The sequence below is a fragment of the Trichechus manatus genome, unplaced genomic scaffold (genome assembly GCF_000243295.1).
Source record: "Trichechus manatus latirostris isolate Lorelei unplaced genomic scaffold, TriManLat1.0 scaffold00020, whole genome shotgun sequence".
Taxonomy (NCBI): Eukaryota; Metazoa; Chordata; class Mammalia; order Sirenia; family Trichechidae; genus Trichechus; species Trichechus manatus.
In genome coordinates this window covers 23441725-23465195 of record NW_004443956.1, presented here as the reverse complement: position 1 = coordinate 23465195, position 23471 = coordinate 23441725, and the positions used below count along the sequence as shown (strand labels likewise).

General features: G+C 38.7%; 1 protein-coding gene and 1 non-coding gene across 2 annotated transcripts in view; one reads left to right on the top strand and one right to left on the bottom strand.

Moving 5' to 3' along the window:
- PTPRN2 (protein tyrosine phosphatase receptor type N2) overlaps positions 1-23471 on the top strand; it is a 1314151-nt gene that overhangs the window by 494854 nt on the left and 795826 nt on the right. The gene's annotated exons all lie outside the window — the stretch shown is intronic.
- On the bottom strand, positions 2597-2667 carry TRNAE-UUC (transfer RNA glutamic acid (anticodon UUC)). The gene has a single exon. It is a non-coding gene; the product is annotated as a tRNA-Glu (tRNA).

The window sequence follows — 23471 nt, the reverse complement described above, 5'->3', positions numbered from 1 at the left end:
TTCTCTGTTTGGCTTAGTTTTTCGGATCTTTGTTGTGGAGGGACGGCGTGGTGTTTCTGCCTAGAGCGCCATCTTGCCGGAAGTCCTAGATAGCACTTTTTATTTACGAAAAGTTTTGCTTTAAAAATGACCAAACAGCTGTTATTGATATAAATGTCAAGTGGGTCCTAAGGAAGTAAAAATTGCTCATAGTATTTTTGGCCATTCTTAGTGTTTATAATTTTCCTATCTGTAATGCTTTTTGTTGCAACTCCTAGGTGCTCTTGTGGAGAATAAAATGCCATTCCTGTGGTCTGCTCTTCAGTATCTAATTATGATTAAGCTGAGCATCTGTTGGCTTATGTGCAGGAAAGGATGTCTTTTCCAAGCAGCAGAGAAGATGGTAACCCAGGGTCCTCCAGCACCCCTGGAGGCCATTTCTTAGGATGCTTTTCCCTCTTGTTCCTTTTAGGAACAACCTGTTATCCCAGCAGCTTAACATTCTTCTTTCCCCCACTGCTACCTCCAATTTCAATTTGTTCTCCTCTGTTGAGTTTGGTTTAAGTGGAGTCTTTACAATGACTAAGGGTACTGACCTCTCTGCACCTACACCATGAACTGGAGGCTTTCCTATGCACAGTCCTCCTCCTCAGGTCTTTGTGGCAACCAGCCTGGGTTGACCCTTCCTGAGCCTCTTAAAGCACTCTTTCTCTCTTTAGGGGTGCACATAATTTAGAACTGGTGCTAAAGTATCCCCTGTTTAGTGGGAACAAGAAAAACACTCATAATCAGTTGCTGTTGAAACAATTCCAACTTATAGTGACCCCATGTGTTTCAGAGTAGAACTGAACTCCATGGAGTTTTCAGTGACTGTGATCTTTTGGAAGTAGATTGCCAGGCCTTTCTTCTGAGGTGTCTCTGAGTGGGTTCAAACTGCCAACCTTTCAGTTAGCAGCCTAAATGCGTTAATATTTGCACCACCCAGGGACCCCAAAGCACACATATGGAGTGCTTTTTAAAAAAATACACAATTTCTACAGAGATGAGAAATCTGAAAGGATTAAGGGGGACAGTGATTATGTGGCTAATAAGAAAGTAGAATCCCTTCCCTCCCCTAAATCTCTTGCTTCTCTTTCTCCTTCTAGGTAATCCCAGGCATCCTTCAGGTCATTTAGTTTTCATAGCCTCATGAACTTCTCCCTAAATACACCAGCTTAATAATTTCCCCTCCTGTTTTCTGTGCCATTCACTTTGTATTCAATCAAAAACTGCTTTTGACACTTCTTGGGTGTTGGTTTATAAAATCATAAAACTCAGATAAGGTTATTTTAAATTTTCTTATCTTAAGTTAGTCACAGCAATTCTTAAGCACCCCACAGGGATGTTTGGAGAATTAATTAATTTGATGAAAATTGTGTGGGCCATGATATACTACATACTTATAAGAAATAATTGTGATTTATCAGTCTGTAATTGCCTGTGGTGTTTTGACCTCTTTTTCTTTGTTCTTTGTGTACACCACTGTGTCTAGTAGAAGGGTCTGCATCTATTAGGTGTTCCATAATTTTTCTGAGTGAATGAAAATAAACTAAACTTGTCCATTTTATATTATTGTTAAATAGCGTAACAATTGTGAAGGCTTATCTGTGTGTTTTCACAGTACAGTGAACTTTTTATCTCACTGTTTAGTGCCCTTTAGGAAGAAATAGTGGCTCTTCTCTGAATGATTTCAGTAAGGTTTGCTTACTTTGGTACCCTGGAATTTAGGAGAAAGTTTTGCACGTAGGTTTGTAAATGTCAAGTTACACTCCATGGCACTGCGACTTTGTGCTCTGAAATTGGTCTTTTAATGCCAGTGACCTTTGAAGTGAGGGCAGATGCTTCTTATCCTTTCAGTTCATGGGCCATGTCTGCCGCCCAAATGCTGTTCACTTTTGAATAGACTTTGGTGTGGGGAAGATGTTTTTGCTGATGAGTATTTTACTGAGAAACTTAGCGACCCTTTAAAGTCAGGAAACAAGGAAGTAACTGCTGACGCCCCCAAAGCCCTGCTCCTGATGTAACTGGTCACGTGGCCCAGAAGACATTTACACTCAGGACAACTGTCCTGTTTAGTAGTTGACAGTATCATTAATAAAAATTAAAATATTTTCTGCACAAGGCATTAAAACCTCACATTTATTCACTTAGATTAAAGTTTACCCCTTCACACAATGCATTATCTTAATTACCCAGGTGAATTCTCATTTAACTTAACCTCCTACTCCCCAGCTACTTTCTTTGGTCTTTGCCTTAGAATGACTTAATGTTTTTCACACTGAAGGATTCTAGAGCCTTCACTAAATTACTTTGTTTTTCATAGAAATAAGGAATTTATAAATTAGGAAACTAAGGCAAACTTTTCTTTCAATAATGATGTTGTTGTTGTTAGCTGCCATTGTGTTGGCCCCTGACTCATGGCGACTCTACACGAGAGATGGGATCAGGTTTTTATTTGCTGATTTTTTGGAAATAGATCGCCAGTCTTTCTCCCTAGTCTGACTTAGTTTGGAAGCTCTGCTGAAACCTGTTCAGCATCATAGCAATAGTGGCAGATGGATGGTGGCTGTGTTTGAGATGCATTGGCTGGAAATTGAACCCAGGTCTCCTGCATGAAAGGCAAGAATTCTAGCACTAAACCACCACTGCTCCCTTTAATAATGATAACAGACCCCTGCCTGCTGCTGCCCTGCCAACTCAGATAAGGTGGTGAAAGCTATCATGCCCACAGACAAGCAAGCAGCAAAGTGCACTTGGCCAGCCTACATCGATATATCAAAACAAAATAAAAAGCAAGACAAAATAAATGAATATACAGTCAATAAATAAAGAAAATAATATCTTAATGTCTCAGAGACAGAAGACAGTATCAAAACATATAAAAAAGCAGGACAAGATGGCTCCAGCAAGTGACCAAAACTAAGAATCAGATAACCTTCCAGTAGAAGAAAACGCATTGAAACTACCTGATATGGAATTCAAAAGACTAATATTTAGGGCTCCTCCAAGAGATTATCAGAGAGATCAAGGAAAACAGACAAAACCAAGGAAAAAATAGACAAATTCATGGAAAACACAGACAAAACCAACAAAAACATAGCTAAAATCAAGGAAAACACTGGCAAAGCAATAGGAGAATTCAGGAAAATAATACAGGAACAAAACATCAAAAATAATTAATCAATTAGAAAGCAGACAAATACAGCAACTAGAAATCCAAAAGATAAGCAACAAAATGTCAGAAATGGACAACTCAGTAGAAGGTTTTAGGAGCAAATTTGAAACAATGGAAGATAGAATCAGCAAGGTTGAAGACAGCCCATGGATGCCGCTTTGCTTGAGGAAAAAATCAGAGAAAAGAATAAAAAAAACTGAAGAAAACCTAAGAATTATGTGGGACACAATCAAGAGCAAAAATTTGCATGTGCCTAGAGTTCCAGGACAGGAGGAGAAAATGGAAACACAGAGAAGATTGTTGAAGATTTACTGGCAGAAATCTACCCAAATATCATGAAAGATGAAAAGCTGACCATTCAAGAAGCTCAACGAACCCCATATAGGACAGACCCCAAAAGAATGTCACGAAGACATATCATAATCACACTTGCCAAAACCAAAGGCAAAGAAAGAATCCTGAGAGCAGCTTGAGAAAAAAAAAAAGTCGAACTCACAGCAACCCTATCGGAAAGAGTAGAATTAACCCATAGGGTTTCCAAGGAGTGGCTGGTGGATTTGAACTGCTGGACTTTGGGTTAGCAGCCATAGCTCTTAAATACTGCACCACTGGGGCTCCAAGAAGGCAATAGGATAACATACATAAAACCTTGAAAGAAAAAAAAAGCTGCCAACCAAGAATAATATATCCTGCAAAACTCTGTCTCAAATATGATGGTGAAATTATGACATTTCCAGATAAACAGAAATTAAGGGAATTCGTAAAAACCAAACCAAACTCACAAGAAATACTAAAGGAAGTCCTTCGATTAGAGAACTAACAACATTAGACAACAACCTGAGTCTAGGACACAGGACAGCATCAGTCAGGTACAAACCTAGGTAAAGAACTCCCAACAATAAAAAAAAGCTAAAAGACTTAAATAGGGAACCAGAGATATCAATCTATAAATGACAACAAAGTCAAAACAATAAAAGGGGGGATAAATGGTGTAGGTATAGAACTTTCAAATAGAGAGGCAGTCAAGTTGATATCAAGTAATAAAAGATAAGGGTAAGTTAACAAACCTACTTGTAAAAATAAAAAAGAAGAAATACCTACAGACTCACTAAACACAAAATCTATAATAATGAAACAAATGAAAAAAAAAATCCCACAAATAAAATGAACTCAGCACAGGAAAGTAAGAACAAAGAAAGTGTCAGCACCAAAAAAAAAAAAAAAAAAAGTACAATAGTATGACAGCAATATAATCATACCTATCGATAATCACGTGGAATATAAATGGCTTAATTGCACCTGTCAAAGAGACAGAGAGTGGCAGAACTGATTAAAAAAAAAAAAGACCCATCAATATGCTGTATACAGGAGACACACTGTAGACACAAAGACATAAATATATTAAAAATGAGGGGATGGAGAAAATATATCAAGCAAGCAGAAACTAAAAAAGCATAAGTGACAATACTAATCTCAGATGAAATAGATTTTGAGGCAAAATCAATCCTAAAAGACAAGGAAGGACATTATATAATGATTAAAGGAACAATCTGCCAAGAAGACATAACCTTATTAAATATCTATGCACCCAGTGACAGGGCTCCAAAATATGTAAAACAAACTCTAACAGCACTGAAGAGAGAAATAGATAGTTCCACAATAATAGTACGAGACTTCAAAACACTGCCTTTGGTAAAGGACAGAACATCTAGAAAGAAACTCAACAAAGATACTGAAGATCTAAAGGCCAAAATCAACCAGTTTGACCTCACAGACATATAGAACACTCCTCCCAACAGCAGCAAAGTACACATTCTTTTCCAATGCACATGGAACATTCTCCAGAATAGACTACATTTCAGGCCACAAAGCAACCCTCAATAAAATCCAAAACATCTAAATAATACAAAGTATTCTCTCTGATCACAGTGCCATAAAAGGAGAAATCATGAACAGGAAGATCAAGGAAAGAAAATCAAATATATGGAAACTGGATAACGCCTTGCTTAAAAACAATGAGTCGATAGAAGAAATCAAAGAGGAAAGAAAAAAATTCCTAGAATCAAATGAAAATGAAAACACATCATACCAAAACCTTTGGAACACAGCAAAAGCAGTGCCCAGAGGTCAATTTATAGTAATAAATGCACACATCAAAAAAGAAGAATGGGCCAAAATCAAAACGTTAGCCATAAAACTTGAACGAATAATAAAAGATCAAAAAAAGAGTCCCATAGCCACCAGAAGAAAGGAAATAATATAGAGAACAAAAAAATAGAAAAAATCAACAAAAGTTGATTCTTTGAAAAGATCAACAAAATCGACAAACCACTGGCCAAACTGACAAAAGAAAGGCAGCAGAAGAAGCAAATAACACAAATAATAAATGAGATGGGGACATTAACAGACCAAACTGAAATAAAAAGTATCATAACAGAATACTATAATAAATTGATAAATTATACTCCAACGAAAATGAGAACCTAGAGAAAATGGACAAATTTCTAGAAACGTACTACCTACCTAAACTAACACCAGCTGAGATAGAAAATGTGAATAAACTCATAACAAGAGAAGAGACTGAAGAGATAAAACAAAACAAAATAACAATAACAAAAAAAACCTCCCAACAACAATGAAAAGAAGCCCTCTCCTGGATGACTTCACTAGAGAATTCTACCAAACATTCAGAGAAGAGTTAACACCAGTACTACTCAAACTATTTTAGAGCATAGAAAAGGAAGGAATACTCCTGAATTCATTCTGTGAAGCCAGCATAACTCTGATGCCAAAGCCAGGCAAAGACACCACAAAAAGAGAAAATTACAGACCAATACCTATCATGAATATAGTTGTAAGAATTCCCAACAAAATTCTAGCCAGTAGAATTCATCATCATATAAAAAAAAATAATATGCCACAGCCGAGTGGAATTCCTACCAGGTATGCAAGGATGGTTCAACATTTTAAAAAATCAATTGAAGTAATCCACAACATAAATAAAACAAAAGAAAAGAATCACGTGATCATTTCAGTCGAGGCAGAAGAGGCATTTGATAAAGTCCAACACCCATTCTGATGAAAACTCTCACTAAAATAGGAATAGAAGGGAAATTCCTCAACATAATAAAAGGCCTCTATACCAAATCAACAGCCAACTTCATTCTCAACAGAGAGAGGCTAAAAGCATTCCGCATGAGAACGGGAACAAGACAAGGATGCCCTTGTTCACCACTCCAGTTTAATACTGTGCTGGAAGTCCTAGCTAGAGCAGTAAGGCAAGAAAAAGAAATAAAGTGCATCAAAATTGGAAATGAAGAAGTAAAACTAGCCCTGTTTGCAGATGACATATTATACATAGAGAACCCCAAAGATTCCACAAGAAAACTACTGAAACTAATAGATTTCAGCCGAGTAGCAGGTTACAAAATCAACATACAAAAATCAGTTGGATTCCTATACACCAAAGAGAACTTTGAAAAATAAATCAGGAAAACAATACCATTTATAATAGCCCTTAAAAAGATAAAATACTTAGGAATAAATCTAACCAGTGACTTAAAAGAGCTATACAAAGAAAACTACAAAACACTATTGCAAGAAACCAAAAGAGACCTACATAAATTGAAAAACACACCACGCTAATGGATAGGAAGACTCAATATTGTGAAAATGTCAATTCTACCCAAAACAATCTACAGATATAATGCAATCCCAATCCAAATAGCAACAGCTTTCTTTAAGGAGATAGAAACACTAATCACCAATTAATAGGAAAGGAAAGAGGCCTGGATAAGCAAAACATTTTTGAAGAAAAAGAACAAAGTAGGAGGCCTCATACTACCTGATCTCAGAACCTACTATACAGCCATGGTAGCAAAACAGCCTGGTACTGGTACAACAATAGACACATATACCAATGGAACAGACTCAAGAACCCAGATGTAAATTCATCCACCTATGGTCAGCTGATCTTTGGCAAAGCACCAAAATCCATTAAATGGGGAAAAGACAGTCTTTTTAACAAATGGTGCTGGCAAAACTAGATGTACATCTGTAAAAAAAAAAAAAACGAAACAGGAACCACACTTCACACCATACACAAAAACTAATAACAAATGGTGCTGGCAAAACTAGATGTACATCTGTAAAAAAAAAAAAAAAAAAAAAACGAAACAGGAACCACACCTCACACCATACACAAAAACTAACTCAAAATGGACCAAAAACCTAAGTATAAAAGCTAAAACAATACAGATCACGGAAGAAAAAATAGGCACAATGCTAAGGGCCCTAATACATGGCAGAAATAGAATACAAACCATAACTAAAAATGCACAAACACCAGAAGATAAACTACATGACTGGGAGCTCCTAAAAATTAAACAGGCTCATCAAGACTTCGCCAAAAGAGTAGAAAGAGAACCTACAGACTGGGAAAAAAAATTTGACTGTGAAATATCCGATAAGAGTCTAATCTCTAAATCTATAAGATATTTCAACACTTAAACAACAAAAAGACGAATAATCCAATTTAAAAAATGGGTGAAGGCTATGAACAGACACTTCACCAAAGAAGACATTTTGGTGGCTAACACACACGTGAGGAAATACTCACGATCATTAGCCATTAGAGAAATACAAATCAAAACTTCAGTGAGATACCATGTCACCCCAACATTATTGGCACGAATCAAAAAAATAACAAACGTTAGAGAAGTTTCAGGAGATTGGAACTCTCTTATGCACTGCTGGTGGGAATGTAAAATGGCACAGTCACTATGGAAAACAATATGGCACCTCTTTGAAATGCTTGAAACAGAAATACCATACAATCTAGCAATCCCACTCCTAGGAATATGTCCTAGAGAAATAAGAGCCGTGACATGAATAGACACATGCACATGCATGTTCATTGCAGCACTGTTCACAGTAGCAAAATGATGGAAACAACCGAAGTGTCCATCAACAGATGAATGGATAAACAAACTATGGTACATACACACAGTGGAATACTACCCAACAATAAAGAACAACGATGAATTCTTGAAAGATTTCACAACGTAGATGAATCTGGAGGGCACTTTGCTGAGTGAAATAAGTCAATCACAAAAGGACAAATATTGTAGGAGACCCTGTTAGAAAAACTCAAGAAAACGTTTACACACAGAAAAAAACAATCTTTGATGGTTATGAGGGAGGGGAGGATTGGGAAGAGGAAATCACTAGCTAGATAGTAGACAAGTGTTGATTTTGGTGAAGGGAAAGACAACACACAATATAGAGGAAGTCAGCACAACTCGATCAAGGCAAAGTCATAGAAGCTTCCTAGACACATCCAGACACCTTGAGGGACAGAGTTCCTGGGAGTGAAGGCTGGGAACCATAGTCTCGGGGGACATCTAGGTCAATTGTCATAACATAGTTCATAAAGAAAATATTCTACATCCTACTTTGGTGAGTAGCTTCTGTGGTCTTAAAAGCTTGTGAGTGCTATCTAAGATACATCTATTTGTTCCATCCCATCCGGAGCAAAGGAGAATGAAGAAACCCAAAGACACAAGGAAAATACTAGTCCAAAGGATAAATGGACCACATGAACCACAGTCTCCACCAGCCTGAGCCCAGAAGAACTAGATGGTGCCCGGCTACCTCCACCAACTGCTCTGACAGGGATTACAATAGAGCATCCTGGACAGAGCTGGAGAAAAATGTAGAACAAAATTCAGATTCACAAAAAAGATCCGACTTACTGGTCTGACGGAGACTGGAGCCACTCCTGAGATTATGGCCCCGGACACCCTGCTAACTCAAAACTGAAGCCACTCCAAAGTCTACCTTTCAGCCAAAGATGAGACAACCCTATAAAATAATCGACAGTGCTTGAGGAACTTGCTTCTTAATTCAATCAAATAGATGAGACCAAATGGGCAACACTGCCCAAAAGCAAAAATGAGAAGGCAGGAAGGGGTAGGAAAAATGGACACGGGGAACCCGAGGTAGAAAGGAAAAGAGTACTGACACATTGCAGGGATTGCAACCAATGTCATAAAACAATTTGTGTATACATTTTTGAATTAAAAACAAATTTGTGCTGTAAACTTTCACCTAAAGCACAATAAAATTAACAACAACAACAACAAAAAGATTGCCTAACCCATAAGTGTTCCCTGAGAATTCATTGCTTTAATTAAGGTAGAGTTTTTGAACTGGCAGTAATGTTACATGGAGATAAGAAGATGCAGTTGACAAACAGGCTAGGGTAGAGGGCGTTTATTGATATATTCAGAAGAGGGAGAGTACCGTTTCTATTAACTGAGTAGGCTAGCTGCCAGTCTAACGACTGTTGGGATCTACTTGCAAAGTTTCTGCAAGGCTTTTTCTTGCATGGCAAATCAAGCAGGATGTATCTATGATAACTCTTTAAAGTGTACCCATAAAAATGTTAGGAACACCTCAGATGTCAGACGTAAATGGATATTTTACCTCCAACTATCTTCATGAAAATCAAAAAGCTCTCTTGGATTCTTTCTTCATTCCTTTCTGTGTGAGAAACTGACATAGAAAGAAGCCCATTTATTGAGATTCCAGGATGATTATATTAATATGTTCATAAGGACAAATAATAATAAATGTTGTATAATGCCGTTAGTAATGGCAATTACAAAAGTCTAAATCTGCCATGAGTGACTTAGGTAATTAGAAAGTCACTAGGCAGTGCATCCCTGGGAAGCTGTGGATTAAATTTGGTTGGTGTGTCACAGCAAGAGAGAATGTGTGGATAGTGTGCAGGCTGAGGGAGAAGTGTGAGGTAGGAAAAAATTGAGATTGCTGTGTGAAAAAACAAATGGCTAGGGGGGACAGTGAGGTGAACACAGGACACTAGCTCTGATTCCAATAATCCAGAAAACAATACAATCAAAATGTTTCAAGTCATGGCTGGTAAGGAAGATAGGAAGCCCATCACAGTGATAGACTCTGGGGCCCTGACTACATGTTTTGAACTACTCTGATCATGAATAAGAATTCCTAGCTGCTATTTGACCACAAAATGCCCCATGCTTTTCAATCTTAAGAGAAAATAAAATTACTTGCCTGTGCTAAACTTAGAAGGGAAGATATTTGGGAATCTAGTAAGTCTGATGATGGTGATGAAGGAAGCACCATTGTAATATTCATTTTATAGATGAGGGAACTGAGGCAATCGAGAAACCATGGGTAGCACTTGGTGCTAAAGAAGTTGCTAGTGTGAGTACTGTAAGTTACTCCATAAAGTAGAACCTTCAGATGTTCTTCTTCTTTAGGAAGACCAAGGGGCCCTATACCGTGTTCTCTTAAGAGAAGATATTTTCACTTGAAAAGTACAATTATTTTAATTTTCATTGATAAAAGTGAAACATGGGAATTACAGGTTATGAAAAAAGTTTTATTAACAAAGTCCAGGCACAGGGAAAGCTTACAGTAACAACTTTTATAGCTTTATACATACATGAATTGAGTAGGCATGTTGTCAGTTTTACCTCTGATTCTGAATAACTTTAGTCAATTAAGTTTCAGATATATGTTCTGCAGACATAGAAATTATCTCAGCATTGAGAAACTGCCTTTGCCTTCTTTCTCACTTTACATTTTTTATTTCAAAGGGAGCCCTGGTTGCTCAGTGGTTAAGCGTTTGACTGCTAACCCAAAGGTCATAAAGTTTTACAGCCTTGGAAACACTATGGAGCAGTTCTACTCTGTCCCACAGGGTTGCTTGAGTCGGAATTGACTTGACGACAGTGGGTTTGGGTTTTGGTCCTCAAAGGTAACCATTATTTCTGAAGTTTGTATGTATCCCTCCTGCCCCAGTTTTTATACTTGATGTTGTTTTGTGGATTTAAAAGCTTTTCATAATCAGTTTCATTCTGTGTCTATACTTTCATGATATGTGTATTTTCACTTAAAATTATATTTGGAGGATTTACCCAAGTTAATACACTTAGATGTAGTTCACTGATGATAACTATGGTGCAGTATTTACAGTAGACCCTCACTATTCACAGATTCCATATCTGTGAATTCTCCTGCTCGACAAAATTTATTTGTAATCCCAAAATCAACACTCATGGTGATTTTGTAATCATCCGCAGACCCGCTCAGAGCAGCAAAAAATTTGAGTCACGAGGCACTCGCCCCAGCTGAGATGGAAGGAGGTGACACTCTGCTTTCTTGTTTCAGTTCTCATACTACATCCGGGTGTCCTTTGGTGCCACGGTTTTTGCTTTTATTTTGTTTTTTGTTGATGATTTTGCTGTTTAAAATGGTCCCCAAGAGTGGTGTGGAAGTACTGTCTAATGTTGCTAAGCTCTAGAAGGCTGCCCTGTGCCTTGCAGAGAAAGTGCTCATGTACAAAGCTTCACTCAGATGTGAATTATAATGTTACTATTGACCGTGAGTTCAATGTTAACATTATATAAGTTTATATTATATGAGGTATCTTTAAACAGAAACACATATCAAACAAGGCTCATTGATTGACAAAAATGTTATGACCAGAGGCTTGCAGGACCCTAGCCCTATAGTTCCTCTAGGAGCATGGTTCAGTATTCGCTCATCCATGGTTACGTTAGAGAACATAAGTACCGTGAACAACGAGAATTGACTCTATAAATCCATTCCTCTACTGAAGGACACTTTGGAGGTTTTAACCTTTTTTGTATTTCCTCACGTCATAATTTAATTAGGTGTTATCAAACTTTTTAGTTTTTGCCACACTGATGGTCATAAAATGGTATTTGGTCATATTTTTCATTTACCTTTATCTGATTACTACTGAAGTTGAGAAAACCCTGGTGGTGTAGTGGTAAAGAGCTACAGCTGCTCACCAAAAGGTCAGTTCAAATCCACCAGGCACTTCTTAAGATATAGCTTATTTTTTATTGTTATACATATTGTCTTTTAATGTATATAATTTTAAAAACTTTAGTGAAGTTATTAATATTTTTCTTTTTGGGAAATATTGCTTTTTGTATCTCAGTCATGATCTCTTTCCCTACACTGACGTCATAAAGATATTTGCTCATACATTCTTTTAAAATTTTAGAGGCTTTAATTCACCTGGAATTTATGATGGGTAGTGTGAGGTAGAGATGGAATGATATCTATCTGGATAGGTAACTGTCCAGGTACCATCTATTTAATAGTTAAAATATCATTTCCCTTGCTAATCTGTGAGGCCACATCTGTTGTATATCAAATACACATGCAGTTATGTTTCTAGTTTCTCTTTTATTTCACTGGTTCTATTTGTCAATCTGTCCCAATACCATGCTGGTTTTATTTTTTTCAATTTAACTTTCTCATTTTATTTGTGAACTTTTTATTGGAATGTTACATACATAAATTGCACAAATCTTAAGATTACAGTTCAGTTATTTTTGACAGTTCAGTTATTTTTGACAGAGAGAATACACTTGTGTAATCACCACCAGCTCAAGACAGAACACTTTTAGCAACCCAGAAACTTCCTTTGTGCCCTCTCCCAGTCATTAACCCAAATGGGAAGGTTAGTGGGATCACACATGATTATGCACTCTTGTGTTGAGCTTTGTTCATTCAACATTGTGTCTGAGAGATTCATCTAGACATGGAATATAATACACTTGTAACATTTTGATAGCTTTACAATGTTTTGACATGTGCTAAGGTGAATTGCACCCCCCTTCATTCTTTTTCAAAATTATGTTGACTCTACATGTCCCTCATTCTAACATGCGATTTTCAGATAAGCTTATCAAGTTTATGAAAAAAAGAATTCCTTGGATTTTGTATTAGAATCTTATTGAAAGTATAGCTTAGTTTGGATGGAATTGCATCTTCACAATATTCAGTCTTACTGTCGATTTACATGGGATATGTCTCCATTTATTTAGATCTTCTTGTCATTCAATGAAGTTTCATAATTTTTTTCTATAAAGTTCTTAAAATATTCTGTTATGTTTTTGAAGTACGTGATGATTTGTTGCCTTGTGGATAGTTTTGTTTTTAAATTATTATTATTTTTTTTATGTTTTCAGTTCTCTAGGGTATGTACCTAGGAGTAGAATTGCTGGATCATATAGTAATTCTATGCTTAACAATTTAAAGAAGTACCAGATTGTTTTCGAAAGGGGCTGCACCATTTTACATGCAGTGTATGAAGGCTTCAATTTTGCAGCATGCTTGCCAACACTACAGTCCACATCTTTACCAGTTTACCTTTAAGTGACACTATACCGTTTCGTATATAGTATAAGAACCTAACAACAGCACGCTTTCATTTCTCCCCTCTCAGACTTTATGTTATTACTATCATACATTTTACTTGCACAAAAGTTGTGAATTCCATTCTACGTTATTATTCTATGTGTTTAAACAGTCACCTTTTAAAGTGACATTAAACAATCCTTCGTATGTCTCGCTTGCTGTTGCCGTTTCTGGTATGCCTCATTCCTTTGAGGAGATCCATAATTTCATCTGGGATAGTTATTATTCTGCCTGAAACTTTATTTGAGGTTTCTTTTTTTGTAAAATTTTTAAAATTATACTTTAGGTGAAGGTTTATAGAATAGTTTCTCTTTAAACAGTCCATACACATATTGTTTTATGACAATGGTTAACAACCCCACGACATGTCAACACTCTCCCTTCTCGACCTTGGCGGACCTTTTTTTTTTTGGTGAAAATACACATAGCCAAAGATACACCATTGCAGAAATTTCTACGTGCATAATTCAGTGACATCGATTACGTTCTTCCAGTTGTGCTGCTATTCTCACTTTAGATGAAGGTTTACAGAACAAAATAGTTTCTCATTAAACAGTTAGTATACATATTGCCTTATGACAATGGTTAACAACCCCACTACATGTCAACCATGTCCTTAGTCAACCTTGGGTTCCCTATCACCGGCTTTCCTGTCCCCTTCTGCCTTCTAGTCCTTGTCCCTGGGCTGCTGTGCCTCATTAGTCCCGTTTTGTTTTATGGGGCTATCCAATCCCCTGCTGAAAGGTGAACCTCAGGAGTGACTTCACCACTGAGCTAAAAAGATGCCCGGGGGCCATAGTCTTGGGGTTTCTCCAGTCTCTGTCAGGCCAGCAAATCTATTCTTTTTTTGTGAGTTAGAATTTTGTTCTACATCCTTCTCCAGCTCTGTCCAGAAACCTCTGTTGTGATCCCGGTCAGAGCAGTCAGTGGTGGTAGCCGGGAACCATCTAGCTGTACTGGACTCAGTCTGGTGGAGGCCTTGGTAGCTGTGGTCCATTAGTCCTTTGGACTAATCTTTTCCTTGTATCCTGTTCTCTTCATTCTCCCTTGCTCCCAAAGGGGTGAGACCAGTTAAATAGTTTAGATGGCTGCTCACAGGCTTTCAAGACCCCAGACGCTACTCACCAAGGTAGAACGTAGAACATTGTCTTTATAAACTGTGTTATGCCAATTGAGCTAGATGTTCCTCAAGACCATGGTCCCCATGTTTTTAAATTAATATTGAATTATTTAAAATTATTTTCTAATTAGGTTTTGCTGGTGTTCAGGCACATTCTTTGTTGTGGCATTTTGACATTGTGTCTTGCATCCTCGATGAAATCTCTTGTTAGTTATAATTGCTTGGTTGGAGATTCTCTTAGGTTTTCTATGCAGACAAGCGTCATCTGCAGCTATGAATAGTTGTTTTCCTCTTTTCTAATTCTATTCTCTTATTATGTTTTCTTATTTTATTAAATTATCTAGGAAGCCAAGTAAGTGTTAAATAAAATGAGTGATGGTAGGCATCATTGTCTTTTCAGGACTTTAAGAGAAATGTTTTCAATGTTTCACCTTTACTAAAGGATGATATTTGATGAAAGATTTTAGTAGATAATCTGTCTGGGATTAAGGAAGTTCTAGTCCCAGTTTCCTAAGATTTTAGAACTTCTGGATGGCTTTTCACCTCTATCAAATACTTCTTGAATCTGAGCTGTCATTAGATTTTTTCCTACACTGATAGACTTTCTGATGCTGGATTATCTGCATTTCTGGGATAGATCCTTTTTGGTTATGGAGTTTTGTTTTGTCTTCCTCTGTCGCTAACATTTCCTGAGAAGTGAGAGCCACCTGTTTTTCCTCCTTGTATTGTCCTAGTCCAGCTTTAGTGTCAAGGTGATGCTGGCCCCATAAGATAAGCTGTAATTCTATTCTATGAAAATATCTGTATAAGAGACGGAATAGCTTTTGCTGGAAGGATCGTAAAAGTTTTTAAACGATCTGGGCCTAAGACTTTTCATATGAGTTGCTTTTTGACTACTGATTTAATTATTTAATGGTTATAGCTATAGTTGTGTTCTATTTCTTTCTATTCAATTTTGATTTTTTTTCCTAAAATAGTTTATTTTACTTATGTTTTCTAATTTATTGGCATAACATGTTCATAGTATTCTGTGATTTTGTAAATCTCTGTGGTATATGTTGTTACAGCCCCTTATTCCTGATGTTATTGATCTTTGCTTTCTTTTCTTTCTTGATTATCTTGATAGATGTTTTCCTTTTTACTAGTCTTCTAAAATAATCAGCTTTTGTGTTTTTTGTCTGGGTTCTTTATTGTTTTTTCTATTTTATTAATTTCTGGAGATTCTATTATCATTATAGTCTCTTTCAGATTATTATATTATCTAAAAGAATTTCTTACAGTGTTAATCCTTTTGATTTTTAAAATTTTTCCTAATACTCCCTCACTGTGGATTTTTTTCCTGTATGGTTTATAAGTTTTATTGCAAGCTTATCTTGGATTCTTTTTCTCATGAGAATCATATGGAAATCCTAAGAACCCTCATTGTTAGAACTCTTCCTACAAAGTGATTTTAATGTATGTATGTTACATATGTGAGTATTTTATGTGCTAGGAAGTAGCATCCGTGTGCGACTCAAACCTCGGGTTTCCGTTTCTCGTGAGAGAGAGTTTTGTTTCCTTCCAGAGCTGGAAGAGGAGAGAGGCTTTCTTGCCTCATCCCTATCCCATCTGTGTGGATGGATTTTTCTAGTCTCTAGTTTCTAGTTTCCCCGGGTGTTACAGATGGTTAATGTGGTTGACTGCTAACCAAAAGCTTGGAAATTTGAGTCCACTCAGAGGTGCCTTGGAAGAAAGTCCTGGAGATCTACTTTTGAAAAATCAGCCACTGAAAACCCGATGGAGCGGTTCTACTCTGACACACGAGTCGGAATCGACTGATGGCAACTAGTTGTCTCATAGCTGGGTGGCCATTTCAGGTCTTTGCAGGATGCCCTGCCAAGGCCCAGTCTTTCGTCCTCGTGTGGATATCAGACCCCAGCTCCAAGTCTCTAGGGCCTGTACAGATACCTGCTGGTCACTTAATCTGTTACCCTCATGATTATTGCTCTGGCTTGTGTTCTTCCTGCTTCTGGCATCTGAGGATTCCCTCTCTTTCTTTACAGTTTAGTAAGGTATTAAAATTTTTGTCTTTCATATTTTATTTTACATCTTTGTGTATTACACAGGATGCAGGGTCCATGTTGGTTCAGCTTACAATGTTTGCTTGAAACCTGAAGACCCTCCTGACTTTTTTTCCTCTTGACTTTTTATAGTTTTGTAGGTCAGATGCTTGTTGGTTATAAAATTAGAGTATTTAAAATTTTGCTATATTGATGCTTGTAAATACAATGACTATACATATTAGATTTCTAGACAGTATGATTTCAAATTTTTGGTCCTGTTGTCCTCTTGCACACAGTCATACTGGGGTTTCTAAAGAAATGATCCTGCAGTTTTAAGAGGAATTACTAAATTTGTTCCATTTCCGTTTAAACATTTGGTCCCTGTTCAATGTAGATAGCAAAGAAGAATTCCATGTAGAATTCTGACTGGTGGGCAGGTTTCCATGTATACAGACATAAAGCTTACTCCAAAAAAATACAAGTCCACTGTGCAAAAATATTGGCCACTCCTTTGTGACCGATGCCTGCTCTAAAGTCTGTCATCATCAGTGCCCAGCACACGTGCACCCGAAGATGCCCAGGACTCTGCTGCCACTCCAGACTCTATTCAGGGCCGTCACAGTTTGGGAGGGGGTTAAGATGCTGAGGACAGAGTGAACAATTCCAACTGCCTGCCCCTGACTACAGAAGTCCCTGAGTGGTGCAGTTAATGTGCTCGGCTGCTAACCAAAAGGTTGGAGGTTCGAGTCCACCCTCAGGTGCCTTGGAAGAAAGGCCTGGGGATCTATTTCTGAAAAATCAGCCCTTGAAAACTTTATGAAGCACAGTTCTACTTTGGCACACATGGGGTCACTAGGCTTCGGAGTCAACGGCAGGGCAGCTGGTTGGTCGGCCCCTGACTGTGGCTTCTTCAGTCTAGCGTGATCCTCTCCTCAGCCCTCAGCCTGATGCAGAAGAAGCCTGTGCCTCCTGTCTCTGCAGCAGGGCGTCGAGCCGCGTTGTCCGTCTCTCTTGTTCAGGAGGAAATCACATCAGCAGCAGATAGGACAGACTGTGGGGCTAAAATCAATCATTTTCAAGCTTATCACTGACTCTTGATTTTTTGTACTGCTGCTCTGTCCCTCCTCTTGCTCTTGCTTCTTGGGCTCCACGCTTGGCCACTAGGTGGCCTTGTCAAGCACGTCTTCAGCTGCCCTCTACTCAGGCGTTCCAGATTTATGTCTCTGGCCCAGAACTATTCTGACCTGCAGATCAAATTCTTATTCTCTTAACTGGCGCAGCACCTGGAACATGCAAGCTGGTCAATTGCAACAGTGAATGATTTTCAGAAAAAAAAAAATATATAACATATATGTACATATGTACGTGTGTGTATATGTATACTGGATAGACGCATCCCAAAAACAACTCAGGGAAGTTTCTGAAAATGAGATTGTTCTTTCTCTGCTATAATACATAGAAATAGGCTTTCCAATTGTATGTATGTCTGTGCTGTGGAGGAACAAAACTCATTAGTCCTTCCTTGAAGAGCAGAGAAGAAGATGTATGACTTACTGTTCACCGTACCACACTGTATATGTGGTCCACCAAGTCCAGCATTCTGTCTCCTGTTGTCGTTAAGACTTAGGCATTCTCCAAAATATCAACCTGAATGATAAGGGATAGAGCCAATACTTGGTTCCTGGCGAACTTATGTAAGCGTTTTTAGAATCTCTTTACATTTACAACCGTTCAAGTTTGCTAGTCACGATATTAAGTGCCCTTACCTATTCTGAGCCTCACAGCGTCCAATCTAACTCTAATAAACAAAACATTGGCAAATGCACCCTTAAGTATATTATACATATGATTCGTGGTTTTGTAAACCTATCTTTTTTACTTTAGCATTTATCTTTTCATAATGAAGATTTGTTAATTATAGATTTTTCTTCCTTTGGACTTTTTTTTTTTTCAATTCTGAGATACACATGTAAACCCATGCACCTAAAGTGGCATACAATGAATATTCTAGATCCACTAATTTGGTTAATTCATTTGCTACTATGTCATAGCATTGCCCCAATATTGAAGATTTTAATTGTTTCTCTCTAGAAAGAAGTACGGGTACTCAGAATTAAATTTTGAGGTGACCCTAGCACCCGGAGACCCATAACTGTTGACTTTTGAGTTGCTTCCCGTTTTGGCTGCATTTCTAAGGCTCTAGGAAGACGCACGGTAACAAGGTTGCAACCTTCTTGATAGAAGGGGACAATTTATAACCTTAGTGTCTTGCACCATGCCCCATGAAAATGACAGTTATAGACGGAGTTGTTTTTCTTTTTTTTTCTGTCAAGTCAGCTGTTTTTATTCTGCTGGCCAGAAAGGTAATGATTCTTACAAGTTTGTGTTGGAGTACCCAAAAGGAGACTCTAGATAATGGGAAAGGGCATGAGATTTGGAGTCCCAATTCTACCACTCTCTACCTATGTGACCTAGACAGTAAGCTACTTAAAGGCTCCAATAAACTCAGTTTCCCAATCTGTAAAATGGGATCAATACTAATGCCTATGATCACAGCCTTGTTGTGATGGGAAAAAAATCACCAACGTTGTAGTAACCTCAGCACTATAATAACAACAACAATGACAATGCAACGTAACATTTACATCAAAGCACTTTTAAATGGATTACTTCATAAACAGAATAGAAAAAGTATGTTGATAAATATTTTAAATGGTAGCTATTTTTACATCCTTGTTTGACAAACTTAATGTACGCTTTTGGTTAATTGATTCCGAGAACTGTATTGCGTATTTATAGAAATAAGGTGATTAGAGGAGGCCTGGTGGTGTGGTGGTTCAGTGCTCGGCTGCTAACCCAAAGATTGGCAGTTCAAACCCACTAGCCGCTCGTGGTAGAAAGATGTGGGAGTCTGCTTCCTTAAAGATTTACAGCCTTGGAAGCCCTAGGGGCAGTTCTGCTCTGTCCTATAGGGTTACTATGAGTCGGAATCGACTGACAGCAATAGGTTAGATTTTTTTTTTTTTTTTTGGCTACTGAAAAAATTACTTGTTACATGGACCCATCATCTAATGTGTGCAGAAAATGGGATTTCCTCTCTTCATTGTGTGTGTTCCCAGTAGGAAGCCCTTTGCCTTCTGAGTGGTGGCCTCGGTGTCCACCAGAGAGTGGCAGAGACAGTGTGTCCTGAGTGCCCAGGAGATGCCCACCCACACCGCCTTGAGCTGCCTCCCAGCTACTGCTCTAGACCAGCTGAGGGCTTGCTTGATGGGGGCTCGCTGTGTGGGGTGTCCAGCACCACATCCGTTCCTACACGGGCGTCGACCAGGACGTGCTTGCAATGCAGTGCCTCTGCTTCGAGGCCCAGTAAGGAAAGGGGGAGAGGAGGAGAATCGGGAAGATGGGATGTCTCTAACGTGGTCCTTGAGAGCAAGTGGATTAGAACAGCAGCCACCCACCTGGCTCTGGCCGTAGCTCTGCCCTCCAGAGGCCTCCTTGGTGCTCCAGAGTGGGGCAGTGGCTGTAGAGGCTGGGTGCTCACAAAGTGTGAGGGCCAGGCTGTTCTCATTCCTTCTTAGCCAGGGCTGGAGTGTGGGAGCTGGATCGCACACGGCAAGAGCTGCGAGTGTGAAGTCCAGGTTTCAGAAAGGGAAGCTGTGGGTCTGCACAGCAGTCAGGAACCTGGGCTCCGAGCAGCCCCGAACTGTGTGATCTTATTTCTCATTAATGGAGGAGCAAACTGCAAAAGGTCCCTTGAAAGTTAAAGCTTAGCTGCTCCATAGTGTCCTCATGTATTATGAGTGAGAAACAAAGGAAATGGAGGACTTCAAAGAACTGGTGGCATTCAGAGCCTCCCAGCTTCAAAGCAGTCCCTGGCGTTTGTAGTCTATCCTGACGATAATTAATACATTTTAAATATTGTTACTGTAAACAGCCTCATCTCCTGATTTTGGCCCACCTTTTCTCCTGGATGATTTAAATTGTTTTTCTGACTTTATCTGTCACTTTATTTAGTGGCTCCTAACCTTTTCTCTTTTTATTTTTTTTTAACAAATGAATAGTAACCTCAACGGAAGACCAAAATACCTTTTGAAAGGTGTTTGCATAAGTACTGTTCCTAGAAAATATCCTTTGCTCGCCCTTCATTATTTTTTTACTAAAGTCAGAACAAGGATTAATTTTCAAGTTCCTGAATGTGCATTGCTATTATATTTTTCCTCTTTAAAAATAAACATAAAACAGCTTAAAATGCTCTCCCTAACCATAATCTCATTTGGGTCCACCATTTTACCAGGAAGTAACAGCATTTGGCAAAACCACACTGGTTATAAGTGAATGTTTTCTTACAATTAGGGGCATTTCTGTGGCTTTATTATTTGTTGCTGTACCCTCCTGTGGGACCTGTTCTTCCTTTAAAAGAGACCCCAAAATTCAAATACAGGAGCCTAGCGAATCCAGGAATGCAAGAAAAACTCAGAAAGGCATCCATGTAAAATTTATTAGCTTGGCACTGATGTTTCCATCACAGAGGATCAAGGTCATCTGTCAGATCATACAGAATTCTAGCACAGATATTTGGTTCTGTTTTCAAATTTTAAAAAACCGGACTGACTAGAGACATATTAATGTAATAGTAAACAGTAGGCTTATTTATCCACAAGGTGTGTTGTACAGGCAATCCTGAGGCTACGAACGTCTCACTCATGAACAACTCGTACTTGCCCTTAATGTTACGTAAATTTGCCCTCACTTTGAAACAACTGGACCAACCCCTACTCACGATGACAAATGCTCCATCACAGTCACCTTCGCTTGCTGCGCGTGCAGCTTTTAAAGCACTGAAAAGGCTTTGAGCCTTTTCTTGCACTAAAGTAAGGCTAAATAAGAACCGTGTGCACCTGTTCAGACTTACCTGCAAATTCGACTTAAAGACCCAGTTAGGAACGGGTCTCTTTCGTAACCCGGGGACTGCCTGTGTGTAGCATTCTCTGCGCTATGGCTTGTTGAATTACACACATTATCTTTGGATCTTCAACAGATATTGCAAATCTTATTTGATGGTATTATTTAATATGACTCCTTCTCTTTCATTTGGAAATCAACAACAATAGGGTAAAAAAGAAGAGACTTCCAGAAAGAGGATATGTGAAAGCAAGGCCCTCGGGGTATGGCTCACAGTTGCTTGGTAGTGGTGCTGGGTCAGAAAGGCCGAGATGGCTGCAGCTCTGCCTCGCTTCCCCTGCACTGGGTGCAAGAGTGGTGATGTTTCTTGTCACCAGTGCCTTAGGGTATGGTTAGCATGTTTCTGTGTCACTCCTCTTTTGGTGAATTCATCCTGTACTGTTATCCATTTAAAATGTAATTGGGCTCTGGATGTAGGGTAAATTTCAAAATGGAAAGTAATTTCAAAACTCTATATTCTTGAGCTAACAATGGTGGCTACTTTTGCTCATTCTTTGAACTATGACCCCACCATTTATTGTTTCTATTTAGGAAAATGTTTCTTCTAATCTCAAAAAAAAAATTCTTGATTGTTTTTTATTATATCTATCTACATATATTTCTTCTCTAAACCAGCTGTCAAATCAGCCCTGACTCATGATGACCCCACGTGTGTCAGAATAGAACTGTGCTCCATAAGGTTTTTCGTGGCTGATATTTTGGAAGTAGATAACCAGGCCTTTCTTCCGAGGCACCTCTGGGTGTGCTCAAACCTCTAACATTTTGGTTAGCAGCCTATCGTGTTAACCATTTGCACCACACAGGAACAACAGTAGAACGCAAATGTGCCTAACAGAGACGTGTTAGCGGGTCTGCTAAAACAAACATAGGTGGTGTCTGCCTACCAGTCATAGTGCAGACTTGTTTTTTAATTAATTGATGTGGTACTTTTGGCTGTGTTCAATGGCTAATGTCAGGTCAGTTGATCTGAGCTAACGATTCGACGTCCTGTTGTGGGTGTTACTATTGAGACGGCTGTCTTCATTTCCCCAGGCTGACCAGCTCTCACCGGAAGGTTTGTGGAGTAGCAGCACGGCCGCAGTCTACATGCCTCTCAGAGATCCTAGTCTCCTGAATCAGGAAGGGAAAGATGAGGCCTTCTTCTTCGTGTGTGTGGGGCTGGGTGTTGGATTCTTTCTACTACTGCTCAAATGGCCCAGTGCCGACTGTGAACAGGCCTCGGTGTGTATGGCGCTGGTCTCGCTGCCTCCCTTTGCACGGATGAGCCTTGGACAAAACAGCTCTGGCTTAGGACGAGCTGCTGAGCTAGTGTTTCAGAAATCCAGGGTCTTCCTCCTAAGGCTACTGTTCAAAACAGTTTTTTTTTTTTCTAATAGTCTTTTTTTTTCTTACCCCAAGTAACATCAATTAATTTAATGTACTCTTCTTGCTCTCATTCCTAATTTTTATTTTATTTTCTCTATAGTCTCTTTTGGGTTTTAGGCTTTATTAGTATTCTGCTTATTGCTTCTTCACTTTTTTTTTTTCCTCTCTCATTTGAAGTGACCTCCCCCTGGATTTGGGAGGGAAGAAGGGGAAGTGGTCGGATACTAGGAGCTACTTTGTTTTTAAGCTTTGTCTCTTTACTTTTCTTTGTTCTCCCTCTTTTTAATCTTTTTTAGTTCCCTTTTTTTTGCTTCCTCTTTCTCCCCTCCGGTTGATTTCTCACCTCTGTTTCTGTTCGTGTAGGTTTTGCAAGCTGCCTGTCACTCATGATAGTGTACTGGCATGATCTGATCCCAAGGGATTTCTGAATGCAGTGCTGTGAAGGCAGCTGTTCTTGTGGTGCTTTCAGCCATAAAAATGTCCAGAGAATCGTGGTCTGACCTGG